At 41.9% G+C, this 15,779-nt stretch overlaps 1 protein-coding gene across 6 annotated transcripts in view; it reads right to left on the bottom strand.

The window, feature by feature from the left end:
• Window positions 1–15,779, bottom strand: part of GLT8D2 (glycosyltransferase 8 domain containing 2) — a 74,126-nt gene that overhangs the window by 54,064 nt on the left and 4,283 nt on the right. For 2 of the 6 annotated variants that reach the window (XM_015152541.3, XM_015152543.3), the window contains exon 3: window positions 5,428–5,813. The exons of 2 other annotated variants lie outside the window; for them this stretch is intronic. The gene's annotated coding sequence lies outside the window, so the exon portion shown is untranslated. Of the gene's footprint in view, window positions 1–4,948; window positions 5,019–5,427; window positions 5,814–15,779 lie in introns of those variants that run through there. 2 more of the 6 variants (XM_015152544.3, XM_077952503.1) reach the window with 2 other exon arrangements.

Raw genomic sequence — 15,779 nt, forward strand, 5'->3', positions numbered from 1 at the left:
CAAAGAGGGGAGAAAAGAAGGTTGAGGTTCTAGGGCCTGTGAGTAGGAAGAAAAAGAGAGTTCAGAGAGTTGTTCTGGGCATGAGAAGAGGCCTGTAAGTTTAAAAATAAGCCCCTGAAGACCTTGCATGGGGAGCCATTTTACCAGATGCCAAAGAGTTTAGACATGTAGCCAAACCTGGAAAGAATGTTTTGAGACCTGGCAGTGGCTAAGGGAATTTGCTCTGCCTTGGAACAAAAAGCAAAGTGGGAAAGGCTCTTCAGAAAAATACTCCAAAAATCAGTGCCCCTATGTTTCATTTTACATGTCAGCTCTGATCAGCTATGGTATGGACTGTTGGGATTGCCAGACTGAGAAGAAATCTAAAACCATTACTGGAAGGAAGGAAGGAAGGAAGGAAGGAAGGAAGGAAGGAAGGAGGGAGGGAGGGAGGGAGGGAGGGAAGGAAGGAAGGAAGGAAGGAAGGAAGGAAGGAAGGAGGGAAGGAAGGAAGGAAAGAAGGAAGGAAGGAAGGAAGGGAGAGTGCTGTGATTGATTAATCATGTCGCCATGGGTGCAGGTAGGGAGTAATAGGAAATGATCTGGGAATCAAAGGGAAGATAAAAGGGGGGATTCCTAAAAGTACTGTTGAATGACTTAAATATGAGAGCTGTGTACATTAGTGGAAATATGGGCTTTATCCTTAGACAGAGCTGACTGTGAATCCCAATTAGCTGTGTAATTGTGGGTGACTTACAAAACCCTATCTGTAAAATGGGATTGTTCTGTATATTACAAAACTATTGCTACATAAGTATTAACTATTATTATTTTAACACTTACGTAGCAATTCTAGGTGCCAGGCATTGTTCTAAGACTTTTACAAATATTAATTCATTGATTATCACAATAACTCCTTAAGGTTATTATTCCAATACACAGGTAAGAAAACTGAGGCTCAGAGAATTAAGAGATCTGCCAAGGGTCACACAATTAATGAGTGGCAGAGCTAGTATTTGCACGCAGGCAGCCTGGCTCTGAGTTCACATTCTTAACCACCTTGAGAGTTACTACAGCCAACCACTTTCCATTGCTATGGTTGCTATCACTGTGTCAAGCAACTGACATAAGCTCTGTAAGTTAACTCTGCAAGACTTGCACCCTGAAGTTATCAAATGCATTAAAACACATTTAACACAGCACTTCATTTTAAGCTATGCAAGCTACAAAGTCATTAACAGGACAAGAGTAAGGGTTCACTGAAGGAAAGAGAAAGGACAAAAGCAGGATTCAGGAGTCTGTCCTCTAACAAAATACCTCTTGCCTTTTGACTTTTTGCTATATGTGAAAGGTTTACTCAAGATTCACCAAGATACATAGAACAGGTGTCTTACTCCATTCACTGAGCTGCAACAAAATACCATTAACCGGGTGGCTTTTTTTTTTTTTTTTTGACACGGTCTTACTCTATCGCCCTGTATCAGGACAAGCCTCAGACAAAACTCCTCAGACACCGAGTTAAAGAAGGAAGGGGTTTATTCGCCCAGGGGCATCGGCAAGACTTCTGTCTCAAGAGCTGAGCTCCCCGAGTGGGCAATTCCTGTCCCTTTTAAGGGCTCACAACTCTAAGGGGGTGCATGTGTGAGGGTCGTGATTGATTGAGCAAGCAGGGGGTATGTGACTGGGGGCTGCATGCACCGGTAATTAGATCGGAACAAAACAAGATAGGGATTTTCACAGCGCATTCCTATACAATGTCTGTAATCTATAGATCACAGAACCAATTAGGTCAGGGGTCGATCTTTAACTACCAGGCCCAGGGTGCGGCACCGGGCTGTCTGCCTGTGGATTTCATTTCTGCCTTTTAGTTTTTACTTCTTCTTTCTTTGGAGGCAGAAATTGGGCATAAGATGATATGAGGGGTAGTCTCCTCCCTTAGCCCAGGCTGGAGTATGGTGGCATGATTGTAGCTTACTATAGCCTCAAATTCCTGGGCTCAAGCAGTCCCCTCACCTCAGTCGCCCAAATAGCTGGGACTACAGGCATGCACCACCACCATGTCCAGCTAATTAAAAAAATTTTTTTTGTAGGGACAGAGTCTTGCTATGTTGCATAGTCCAGTTTTGAACTCCGGGCCTCAAGAGATCCTCCCACATTAGCCTCCCAAAGTACTGTCATTACAGGCATGAGCCACCATGCCTGCCTGAACTGGGTGGCTTCTAAACAACACAACTTTATTTCTTATAGTTCTTAAAGCTGGGAAGCCCAAGATCAAGGTGCCGGTAGATTCAGTGTCTGGTGTCAGGCCTCTGAGCCCAAGCCAAGCCATCGCATCCCCTGTGACTTGCACGTATAAGCCCAGATGGCCTGAAGTAACTGAAGAATCACAAAAGAAGTGAAAATGCCCTGCCCCACCTTAACTGATGACATTCCACCACAAAAGAAGTGAAAATGGCCAGTCCTTGCCATAAGTGATGACATTACCTTGTGAAAGTCCTTTTCCTGGCTCATCCTGGCTCAAAAAGCTCCCCCACTGAGCACCCTGTGACCCCCACTCCTGCCCGTCAGAGAACAACACCCCTTTGACTGTAATTTTCCTTTACCTACCCAAATGCTATAAAACGGCCCCACCCTTATCTCCCTTCGCTGAGTCTCTTTTTGGACTCAGCCCACCTGCACCCAGGTGATTAAAAAGCTTTATTGCTCACACAAAGCCTGTTTGGTGGTCTCTTCATACGGACGCGCATGACAGTGAGGGCCTACTTTCTGGTTCATAGATAGCATGTTCTAGCTGTGTCCTCCATGGTGGAAGGGGTGAACCAGCTCTCTTAGGCCTTTTTATTCTTTTTTTTTTTTCTTTAAGACGGAGTTTCACTCTTGTTGCCCAGGCTGGAGTGCAATGGTGTGATCTCAGTTCACCACAACCTCCACCTCCTGGGTTCAAGCGATTCTCCTACCTCAGCCTCCCGAGTAGCTGGGATTACAGGCATGTGCCACCATGCCCAGCTAATTTTTTGTATTTTCAGTAGAGAAGGGGTTTCTCCATGTTGGTCAGGCTGGTCTCAAACTCCTGACCTCAAGTAATCCACCCGCCTCGGCTTCCCAAAGTGCTGGGACTATAGGCGTGAGTTACTGTGCTCGGTCTCTTAGGCCTATTTTATAAGGACACTAATTCCATTGGTGATGGTGCTGTCCTCATGACCTAACCACCAGGTTACCACTGCCAAAAGGCCCCACTTCCTAATAGCATCACCTTGGGAGTTAGAGTTTCAACATACGAATTTTGGGGGGACACAAACATTCAGACCATAGCACTAGGGGAGCAGGACAAGAGAGTCTTCAGTTTACAAAGAATTTGTCTTGCTTTCTCCTGTGCTGGCATGAGAAATTCTTTCACAAAAAGCCTTTAGATTAGGGGTCAGCAAACTATGGCCCCAGGTCAAATCCTGCCTGACACTAGTTTTTGTAAATAAAGTTTTGTTAGAACATAGCCATGCTTATTTTTTGTTTTCTTTATGTCTATTTTAACATTACAACAGCAGAGTTGAACAGTTGCAACAGAAACCATATGGCTTATTATCAGGCCCGTTGCAGAAAAAGTTTGCTGACCTCTGATCTCCACTTTAGGCCAGATTTTCTATATACCAATACAACACATATGATAATCTTATGTCCTTAACTTGAGAAGGAAAAACAAGGTATCCCCTTGGATGAGCTCCAGGGAAGGTGGGAAATAGGATGTCCATAAGAGGAACCAAAGCGAAAACAAGTGTGGCCAGAATAGCACATCCCAAAGTGTGGTCCTAGAAATGTTAACTTATGTTATGCGATAAAGTGGTTCAGCCATCAACTGTTTGGGAATCATTGCGTTAAACAACCTTAAGAGGATTTCTCTACTACAGGACTTCTCAGGACCTTTAAAATGCTATTATGCCTTGCGATCTCTAAGAGGGTAATATAGTTCACAGAGTTTCCCATGGGACTGTTTTTCAGAACATTCTTTGGAAAATGCTGAAATTAAAAAGGATTTAGAATCATTTTCCTCGGGAACTAGAAATGAAAACTATGAGGGCTGTGGCTTAATGAACCTCATTTTCTCTCAGCAACGAAAGAGGAAGCACAAAGAAGAAATAAAGAAAGAATGGGAAATAAAAGAGAGGTGTTTGAAGGAAGAAAGGAAGAAACCAAAGTGCTGGAGAGATGACATATTACGGTATGAGGAACACTTGGACGACTGGACTGTCAGAGGGAACCATGTGTCAAAAGCAGAGGTGTTGCCAAAAACAGGATGCATGATCACCGTTGTCACCACTGCCATCATCAGCACCATCAGAGAAGCTAACCTTTCCTGAGGCCTAACTACTTTGCAGGTCCTGTATTATGTCCTTTATAGACATTAGGTCATTTAATTTCCATTTTACAGATGAGGAACTAGGGTGCACGCAAATTACACAATTCACCCGGAATCAAGCTTAGAAAGGTGTGTAAGTGGCAGAACGTAGATTCAGTCCTGTAAGCCTGACCCCAGAGCCTATGATCTTACCACTGCATTGCACAGCTCTACTTCCAAGTGCATTAAAGGGAGAACTGGAATTACATTATGTAATATAGAAAGGATATTACACAGAAGTGCCACACCAGAACATTTGGAGGAAAAGGAAAAGACAAAAACCAACCAATATGACTTTGGATACTTGGCTGCACAGGGCCAAACAATGAGAGGACTGATTTTGTTTTCCAAAGCACATCCAGACGTTCAGATATCATCATGTTTTCTTTCTCTCACTCTCTCTCTCACTTTTTTTTTTTTTACTCTCATGTTAACTATCCTTCTTATTTCATAAATTATATATCAGGCTTATCCAATGTGTGACACTTGCTCATAAAGTAAACATAAGATATTTTTTGAATGTTTAAAAAGCATTTTCAACCCAAACACCATGACTACTGTATTTACAATAAGCCTCACTTGGATTTCCACAACGGCCAGTTCTTTCTGGGGGGATGGAGATCCTCAGAACAGCTTCCTAAGACAGATTCTGAAAACATGAATCACAGCTCAGTTAAATCATTTGTGGCTCAGGACATACCTTCATTAAATGCTAGCATTCACTATCTGCTATCATCCTAACTGCTGATTTTTATGTTTAAAATCTGATACAAATAATAAATTATAATATTTGTGGAGAGAAGGAGGAGAAACTCAGGTCTGGAAAAGCAGCCCAGGATGTGAAAAACATTGCACACTGGATTTGCTGGAAATGGCCGAAAAGGGCTCCGCTGGAATGCTACAAATTCGTACTGGGAAGTTTCTGAAGGCAAAGTTTGTGTGGGGCAATCTGACACCTCTGATTTGCTTTCTTGGGTCTGTAGCAGAATAAAGAACTGCTGCAGACCGGCCAGGATAAAATTGAACGACTGCACGCTGCTCGTAATTTCTCTATTTACCTGGTGAATGGTGAGGGTAGGGCTTTGGGCTCCTCGGTCCAGAAGAGCTGCAAGGCAGAGCGTTCAAATCGTGGCTGGCCCTGGGCTGCCGCCCTCACGATGCTTCTGCTGCTTCTAAGATCCCATTGGAAGTCCCAAAGGGCTGGAGAGCCCCAAGGCCAACATTAAGTTTCCAAATGAATATTCCTCCCCGACCCGCACTCCCCTTTGCTTGCGTTGACTTTGGAGCGTCTCGGATTTCTTCCACCTCTGTGCTGGGAACCCAGGAGTTGCGCTGGCAGAGATGGGCGGCCCCAGAAACCACTTCCAGATGTGCTCGGCTGGCCGACTCGGATGAGCCAGACTTCCTCTGGCTGCGTGCAAAACATGCAAAAAACAACGCGGTTCTGGAGGAAAAGACACAAAACCAGAGAAGAGCAAATGTTTGCAGGGTGAAGTTCTACCACATGTTGGGTCGAAGCAAACTTTGAAAGAACACAAGTGAAAAGTAAAGTTCATGCTGATTTTGAGAATCTTCATGGCCACTAGCTTCTCCTGAAATCTCCTAGTCGTTGAAATGCTGTTGTCCCCAACTCAAAACTCAGGTAACAATTGTGGTCTCCTTCTACCAAAGCAATAATGACAAAAGTTTCAAGATGGCGTGTTTTTGTGCCTGAACAAAAGAGGAATCAGAGAGGAATGAGGCAGGGAGCTGGGAGCTGACCTCAACAGCAATCTGCGCTGTTCTGTATGGGTTCTCAAACCCAGGAGATGGTGCCAGCACTTTGTCTGGGATCACGGAATTTATTTCTGCAGTGGCTCCTCTTCCTAGTTCCTATAAGGATATAAGGATCTCCCTGCTCACTGTCTCTTTCTAAAGTGGTGCTCTCCAACAGAAATAAAATGCAAGCCACACTGTAATTTTACTTTGTGTGTTTTTTTTCTTTTTTGAGACAGAGTCTCGGGGTTTCGCCATGTTGGCCAGGCTGGTCTCAAACTCCTGACCTTAGGTGATCTGCCACCTCAGCCTCCCAAAGTGCTGGGATTACTGGCGTGAGCCACCTCGTCCAGCCAATTGTACTTTTTTTTTTTTTTTTTTAAAGAGACAGGGTCTTGCTCTGTTACTCAGGCTGGAGTGCAGTGGAGTGACCACAGCTCACTGCAGCCGTGAACTCCAAGGCTCAGGCGATCCTCACGTCTCAGCCTCCTGAGTAGCTGGGATTACAGGTGCACTTCACTACACGTGGCTATAATTTAAAATTTTCTAGTAGCCACATTAAGAAAAAAGTACAAAGAGGTAAAATTTATCTTAATGATATATTTTACTTTACCCAGTTTATATAAGATGTTATCATTTCAACACATAATATAAAACATTATTAAGAAGATGTTTTATATATCTGTTTTGTTTTTAAATTTAATTTGATACATATTCATGTAATAATTGTATATATTCATGGGGTACATAGTGATGTTTCAATATATATAATGTATAGTGATCAGAACACTGTAATTAGCGTATCTATAATCTCAAATATTGATGCTTATGTTGGAAACATTCAATATCCTCCTTCTAGCTCTTTGAAACTGTATATTATTGTTAACTATGGCCATACTACAGTCATATAGAACGCTAAAACCTATTCCTCCTATCTAGCTATAATTTTATATTCTTTAACAAATCTCTCCCTATCTCTCCCTTCCTCCTACCCTTCCCAGTGTTTTTTTTTTTAACTAAGTCTTTGAAATTTGGTGTGTATTGTACACTTGCAGCACATCTCAATTCAAACACTAAATTTAAACAGAAACACTGCACATATATGTAGACTTTATAAAATTTACCATTTAAAAAGCAGATTCATTTAAGGTAATGGATATCCCAGTTACACTGATTTCATCTTTACAAATTATATGAATGTATTAATATTAAATGTTTGAATGCACACTCAAAATATGTATATCTATTATGTATCCAAAAAAATTAGAAAAAACACTAGGAAAAAAAGTAGATTCACAAATCCAGGTTGGTCCAAATGTACTTAAAAATTTTCCAGTAATTGAATAGAGTATCAGTTTTTCAATTAAAATTAGTTACAGTTAAATAAAAATTAAAAATTCAGTTCCTCAGTTGCACTAGTCACATTTAAGTACTCAGTAGTCATTGTGGCTAGTGGCTACTATATTAAGCAGTTCCATTCTAAAGGATTTAGTAGGGATTTTCTTAGACATGAACTTTGAAGGTGGGAGGATCCTGAATATCTTCCACGTATATAGAACTTTGAATATAGCCAAAGCATTTTCATATCTTCTATTCCTTTTTAGCCACACAACATTTCTGGTAGGTAAGTTGAACAGATGTTATTTGCCCCAATTTACAGATGAGCAAACTGAGGCTTTGAGCAAATTAAAGCCCTAGTTCCCAAAGCAAGTTAGTGATGAAGCCAGGATTGGAATTCTTATTCAGCACTTCTTAAGTGTTTCGTTCTTGAGGCATGTTTCAAATACTAGGATCTGGGGCTGCAACAGTAGGGTTAAGTGGCATCCACATTGGTCATCCTTCAGCATCAAATTTGCTGCTTGTGTAGAATTATTGACTGCCTTGTGATCCCTTATGTGCCCCTATTCTAAAGCCCCCACACAATCCGGCAAGTGTGTCCTTTCTCCTGGAGAGGCTTGACATGATGCCACTCTTCTTCTCTCTTGACCCCCAGCATCTTGTACCTTATTTTATTAATTAATTATTATTATTATTATTATTATTAGAGGCATGTCTTGCTATGTTGCCCAGGCTGGACTTGAACTCTTGGGCCTTTCTCCTCAGCCTCCCGAGTAGCTGGGACTGTAGTCATGCACCACCATGCTCAGCAAGTTGTACCTTATTTTAAAGCACAATTCCATTAAAACATTTAGCTAAATGTTTTTAGCTAAAACATCGGTCACCTCTGGGAAGTCAGAAGGTTCAGGGGCAGTGCAATATACTATACTTTAAATACTCACTGCACACACATGAGCGAAAATAAGATAACCACTTCTGGCTCAGGGTTTCCCACAGCCCTTCCAGAATTATGTGCCATCAGGTGCAGCAGGCCAGTCCCTCAGACATGTCCCAGGCATCATGTGGACAGCAGCCTGAGCTGACACCTGCCCTGTGCAATTTCCTTCACAGATCATGTCATCTCCTTTGCATCTCTCATCCACCTAGCTGAGAATGTTGTAGAACTTCTCCCTGACCCTCACTGTCTCTGATTCCAGCTTCTTTCTCCTTTATCCTCGCTGTGCCATACTCCAAGGGTGCAATAGGCTTGTTATCTATGACTTAGATGTCCACACTGTATGCACAGATTCTTCCCTGGGGAAGAAATGAGAAAAGAAACAGAGGATATGCATGACACCAGAGTGGGCTTCGGAGACAGACAGACCTAGTGTGAGCTCAGCCACAGGTCTTACCTCCAGTTTCCTCATCTGTTAAGTGGGGACTGCCAATTGGACTCTTGTGTGGGTTAAAAGACATCATGCATGTAAGGCACTCAGTAAGGACTCAAGAAATGGAAGTTTTTATTGCTGTTGTTTTTAAACAAAAATAATATTTAATTGAAATTGAATTATAATATGTAATTGATTTTATTGAATAATATATAATTGAATATTTAATTTTAAATTTAAATGTTTGACAAAGACTGAATACATTCAAGATGTACAATGTGTTGACTTGATATGCACATACACTATGTAATGATTACCACAATCAAATCAATTAACACATCCAACACCACCCATTTTCTACACTAGATCCCCAGAACTTGCTCATCTTATAACTGAAAGTTTGTACTGTTTGACTAACATATCCCCATTTTCCCCTCCCCTCACCCTAGTAACCACCATTCTACCTACTCCCTGCTTCTATGAGTTTGACTTTCTTAGATTCCAAATAAGTAAAATTGTACATATTTGTTTTTCTGTATCTGGCTTATTTCATTTAGCATAATGCCCTCAAGTTTCATCCATATTGTCAAAAATAGCAGGATTTCCTTTTTATGGCTGGATAATATTCCATTGCATATATGTACCACAATATCTTTATCCATTCATCCATCAATGGATACTTAAGTTGATTCCATATCTTGACTATGATAAATAATGCTGCAATGAATATGGGGAGGCAGATGTCCAAAGGAAATAAAACCAGTATTTCAAAGAGATATCTGCCTCCCCATTGAAATACTGATTTTATTTCCTTTGGACATCTGCCTCCCCATATTCATTGCAGCATTATTTTTCCCTTCTAATAGAAACATGATTTCATTTGAACAGCAATATGCCCATTTGAAAAGATTCTCCTCCTTGGATGTCTTGCAGCTAGAGTGGCATGTGAGCAGATGTCTGCTGTCTAGCACTTCCTCGAAAGCTAGTGTTTTCCTGGCAAAGAGCTCTTTGGTGTCTTTTGCCCTTTTTTCCTGTTTAAAATCCAGCCTTGAACCTTGTATGTGAAGTAGCCACCTTGCAGCTCTGGGGATAAGAGGCCCGCACTATGCTGCTGCGTATGGCCACATTGGCTGTGCACAGTGACTACACAGTTGAATCAGTCAGGGTCCTGGCGGGATACAGACAGCTCCCTCCAATAAGGTAATGGTGGAGACTTTTTTAAAAGGCACTAATTGAAAAGGTATAATCACTGTCAGGGAAACATGGTTAAGAGATGATGCAGTACCCTGGGGCTAGCAATAGCAGGGAGTTATTACAACCCCAAACTCTGAAGGTCAACGAGAGAGTGGTTTCCAGGACTTGGAGAGAGGATATGGAGAGGGGTGGCCAGCAAGAGCAGCCCTCCCACTGGGATACAGCCAATCTGTGGTGCTCTGCACAAAAGGAACCAGGGGCTGATTACCCTAGCGTCACAGTCTCCTGTTGGTAGTGTCTCCCATTGACCAAATCCAACTAGAAGTCAGAGGGCAAGGAGCTCAAGTGCTATAATCCATTGAGGTTAGCCTCTCAGGACACTGAACAGGTTGAAGGGTGGAGAGTAGATCTGTAGAAGTAAATGAAAAATATCCTTGCATGATATGAATGGGGTCCCTGGCACTGTGTCATTCTGCAGCCTGACATATGCTAAAGATGGCAGAGAATCACCACAGCAGCCCTAAATGAACTACTTATGGAAAATCTTGCTATGTGATGAAAATAAACCCTTAAGTGGTCAAGTAACTTTGGTTAGATTTAGTTACATGCCTGAGTGCAACCGCATGCAATATGTATGCATTTCACATGCATTTTATATTTGTGGTATCATTTGTCAACAAAACATGTATCTGAGTCATTATTATTCTGTGTTTATTTCTTACTAGTTGAAAGTCAGATGTTCATCGTTTCTTCTTGCTAACTGGGTCTGCCTTGACTGTGTATATTACTTTTAGATAAGGTCCTAGATAAAATCTATTAAAGCTGATAAGGTTGCCTGGGAGGAAAGGAATAAGTCTTCTCTAGTAGTACATGAATTACCACATTGGGTCAGGCTGACAAGCCTCTTTGCCACGTTTGTCTCCCATGGCTGGGCTCCAAGATCACACACATGGGGCAGGAATTACCATAGCAGGCTCAATTCCCTCTCTTTTGCCTGGTGTGGTTCAGTTGCAGGTCATCTTCTTGTTGCCCTGAGCTTCGGTGCTCTTGCTCTCCCCTGCTACTCCCTGAACTGCAGCAATTGCTCCAGCACCTGAGTCTCGCACTAGAGTTCTCTCTCTCCCACATGCTGTAACTGTTTCTCTTCCTTGGCCCAGTTCCCTGTTCTGGCAATTAAGTTAGGTTCTATCTAGCCTGGAGCACTGCCTTGCTCTTGCCAGCTGCCCTCTCTGTGCTTTGGCCATAGCTTCAGCCAAGATTCATGGTTGGAGCCCTGCAATCTGTAAACAGACCTCTCAGACACCATCTGTTTCCCTCACTTCGGCAACAGTCCCTGCCCAGGATCTCTGCTATTGAGTTCTGCCCACTTGCTAGCACTCCCCAGAACCTCTTCTCAGACCTCTGGCAAAAAGCCTTTGGCCCTTGGCCCGAGTCCTCAATTGAGATTAAAGACATTGCAATTTACACTCTTGGCTGAAAACACAGGACTGTCTGCCACCTCCAGCACCAGATTCTCACTCTAGGGTTGACTTTTTGGCCTGCAGCTCAGGAAGAGGAATAGAAACTGTAGAAATATAATAACATCATGATAATGATAGAAATAAAACAATCTACTACTTACTAAATGCTCACTACATGTCAGTCCTTGCATAAGTATAGCACAGTCCTTGCTTGGCATGGCAACAGCACAGATTTCAATTAGCACCATTTAGTTATATAACACAAGTCCCCCAATAACACAGTTCAAATTTCAGTTACCACAGTATATTACCTGTGAGTAATTGCATAAATACAAGCTTTGCTGCCAGGTTTTCAGTCCACAAAATTACTATGCAAATAACAGATGTACACCATGATCAGTGACCATAGCATATCACTTCCTTTGTAGTCTGCTGGTGACCGGTCACTGGACATCTGTTATTTAGTTATGCACAGACAGCAAAGCATGTAGTTGTGTTGCCTCCTTATCTCCATGTGACATTTTAATAAATGGACAATAGAATTTGCCAATAAAGATAAAAGTGAAGCAAAGAAACGAAAAGTGATAATTGTGGGAGTGAAGTTCAAATCAAAGATCATTGGAGTTACAGAAGAAATTGTTGGCCATGAGAATGTTGTTGTTGCCACTGTTCAACTCCAGATGGGCATCCAGAAAAACTTAGTAAAGGTAAACTTATGAACATAAATAAGGAAGGAAGTTGGAAGTTGTAAGGACAAGGATAAAGATGTTCCAGAAAGTGACATGAGCAAAAAATTCACATTAAAGGAACATTCAGAGATATCTCACAACATTGAAAGCACAAAGGAAAACTTACAAAGGAGGCTGGGCATGGTGGTTCACACCTGTAATCGTAGCACTTTGGGAGGCTGAGGCAGGAGGATTGCTTGAGCTCAGGAGTTCAAGACTAGCCTTAGCAACATAGGGAGACCCCATGTCTACAAAAAATAAAAAAGTTAGCCAGGTGTGGTGGTATACACCTAAGGTCCCAACTACTCAGGAGGCTGAGGTGGGAGGATCACTTTAGCCTGGGAGGTCAAGTTTGTGGTGAGCTATGATCATGCCACTGTACTTCAGCTCAGATGATAGAGACCCTGTCTCAAAAAAAAAAGGCCTTAGAAAGGAGTATGACAATTTGCCACAGCATAGAAAAGATGCTCACTCCATATAGTAAGCTATATGACAAGAAGGTGGTAAGCATGGTTTAAACTACTCATGGTAAGTTTTATGCAAAGAAATAAAACTCTTTAATTCTCAATATTTCTGTTTTAAATTATGGCATAACAAAGAAATATTAGGTTTACAATTTTTTCATTTCTCTATATATTTATAAGCAATAGTAAGAAAGTTTTTAATATTTTGACAAAAAAGTTTTTAAACATCACAAAACAATTGTAATTTTTCCCACTGGTAATTAAGATCACTTTGAAGGGTGTTGGCTTGCATATCATGTTTGCAGAACAGTATTATCATGCAAAGTGAAGACTGCCTGTACTTTACATGTATTATTTCATTTATCTATTGATTTCTTTCTTTTTTCCCCTTTGCTAGGTCGCTGCCCCATTTTCAGCACTAGATGGTGCTGAAACCCATGTTTGCCTCCATTCTAATAAATATTCAGTGCCCCTTGTCCTTAATGGGGGATATCCCAGTAGTATGGGAAGGCTGACTAGGGGTTCAGCGTCCAAGGGACCTATAGACCCAACCTCCTACAGTGTGGTGCTACTGAACAGCCACTCTGATTTGGTGTCTCCGTCTCTTTTTGTCAAGTTACACAGCAGTTTCCAGAGCTGGGATAGTAGTCTCACCTCTCCCCTTTGTCTCTGGCTGTTCTCAGGGATATTTTTCCTCCAGGGACTACTGATGCTTCTAGTGGTTGAGGCAGGGACAGGTCTTCTGCCAGGGAACCCAAGATTGTGGAGAAGCTGGTTGTCTATGCCTTGATCTCACTTTTTACAGTGTACACTGTGAGTTGGGGGAAATTTTCATGTACTTGGTGCCTGGCAGATTGTGGGGAGGGGATTACAGATGTGGAAGTCTACTTCTCTTACCATCTACTCAGAGTTTTTTAAACTTCTCTGTGGCCCCAGCAAATGTCTCATCCTCATAGTTGAGTTATTGGATATTGCTGGTGATAATTTCAGTGTTGAATATTAGTTTTTGGTTTTCCATTGGGGGGTGTGAAGCCAGCTTGCTTCCTTGCTGCCACTTTGGCACCATATTATCTCATTTAATCCCTTGACTAATCCTGAGAAGCAGATGCTCTTACTCTTCCCATTTTATAGACAAAGAATCTGAGGTTCAAAGAGGATAAATAATTTGACCAAGGCCACACAACTAGTTAAGTAGCTACAACCTATTGGGTCTTAAAGCCCATGATCTTAACCCCAAATGAAACAGTCCAGGTAAATGACTCTGGTGGGTGTTTGATATGGAGGAGTGGGCAGAGAGGAGAGGAAGTAGTGAGAGATGAAAGTACCTTCTCTAACATATGCCTAAAAAGTCTAGAGCAGCACTGTCCAATAGAGCTTTCTATAATACAACAGATGCCCCCTTACCCAAGGGGGATACATTCAAAGACCCCCAGAGATGCCTAAAACCACAGATAGTACCAAATCCTATATAACTCTAACTAAGACAGCTACTAAATGACGAATGGGCAGGTGGCACATACAGTGTGGAAACACTGGACAAAGCATGATTCATATCCCAGGCAGGTAACAGCGGGACAGTGCAAGACTTCATCATGTGACTCAGGATGGTACACAATTTAAAACTTACAAATTGCTTATTTCTGGAATTTTCCATTTAATATTCTCAGACTGTATTGACTGTGGGTAACTGAAACCATGGCTAAAGAGGGATTCCTGTATATGTATAGAATACATAATATTTATACAATCTATAATAGAGAATTAATGTATCTATTCAACTCTCGTATACATGTAGATATACATGGACTTCAGGATCCATCTTTCCTTGATCCTCCAGGACCTCGATCCACCAAATTCCAGCTCTTTCTGAACAGACCTACTTGCCCTATGGGATGTAATTTCCAGTAGAGCTGCTCTACTTCACTAAGTCCTCAGGAAATTAGGCTCCTTCCAGCTCATGGTCCAAGACAGCTGCCCCAGCTCTAGCCATTACATCTACATTCCAGCCAGCAGGAAAGAGTAAGAGAGAGGAAGTTTCCCTCCTCCCGAACACATTTTGGAATTATATATAGTACTTTTGCTTATACCCCATAGGTCAATATTTAGCCACAAGCCACAACTAGTTGAGGGAAGTTTGGGAAACGAATTTTTATTTAGAACGGTCATGTGCCCAGCTCATAGTCCAGATTCTGTTACTGAAAAGAAGAGAAGAGCAGACATTGGGGGTCATCTTGAAGGAGAGTGGGTACAGTAGCCTGGGAAAGTGCTTATTTGTTTGTTTTTTTCCTTCCCAGTCTCAATAATGAGAGGCAGGCAAGGAGAAGAAGGTTGGAAATGATTGCTGGTTGTGTACTTCCAACCTTTTGTTTGCAACTGGATCCTTCTTCTGGGCCCAAAATCATGCTCAAGTCTCACCATCCAAAATAATAACAATTTACACAGTACCTCTCTCTCCTTGCCAGCCATTGTTCTTTCTTTCCTCACATAGCCAAGTCTCTGTAAAGAGTAGACTATACATGTTATCCGCATTTTCTAATTCATGCTTCAGTTCTCTCTGGCTTCTTTCCCTCCCACTCCATTGAAAACATTTTAATTCTAGGCCACTACTAACCTCCTAATTTGCAAATCCAACAGTTGCTTCTTCGTCCTCTTCTTCCCTGACTTCTCTATGGCTTTTGGCTTTCCTTACCACTTCTGCCTCTATGAAACCCTCTTTGCCTGTGGTTTCTTTGACATCACCCTCACCCAGTTCCCTTTTAACTTCTCTGGCTACTTATTCTCTATTTCCTTCATGAGTGCCTCCTCTTGTCTTTACCCCATCAATGCTGGCTTCTTCAGGGTGCTATTTTCCATCCCTCTTCTCCAAACTCTCCTCCTAGGTTGTTGTTTCCAAACTACAATCTTGAAGTTTCAAAGACTGAAGGTACTTTATTGTGAAATGGGGACCTCTTTTAGATGCCTCCCTCAAGGAGAGAGTACTCAAAACTGCTCTACTAAAATAGCTTTCCCATTGGATTACGTACTTTGTCACTGATTGAATTGTATCTCCCCCAAACAATATGCTGAAGTCTTAACCCGCTATACCTGTGAATATGACCTTATTT

The sequence above is a fragment of the Macaca mulatta genome, chromosome 11 (genome assembly GCF_049350105.2).
Source record: "Macaca mulatta isolate MMU2019108-1 chromosome 11, T2T-MMU8v2.0, whole genome shotgun sequence".
In the NCBI taxonomy this organism is placed as follows: Eukaryota; Metazoa; Chordata; class Mammalia; order Primates; family Cercopithecidae; genus Macaca; species Macaca mulatta.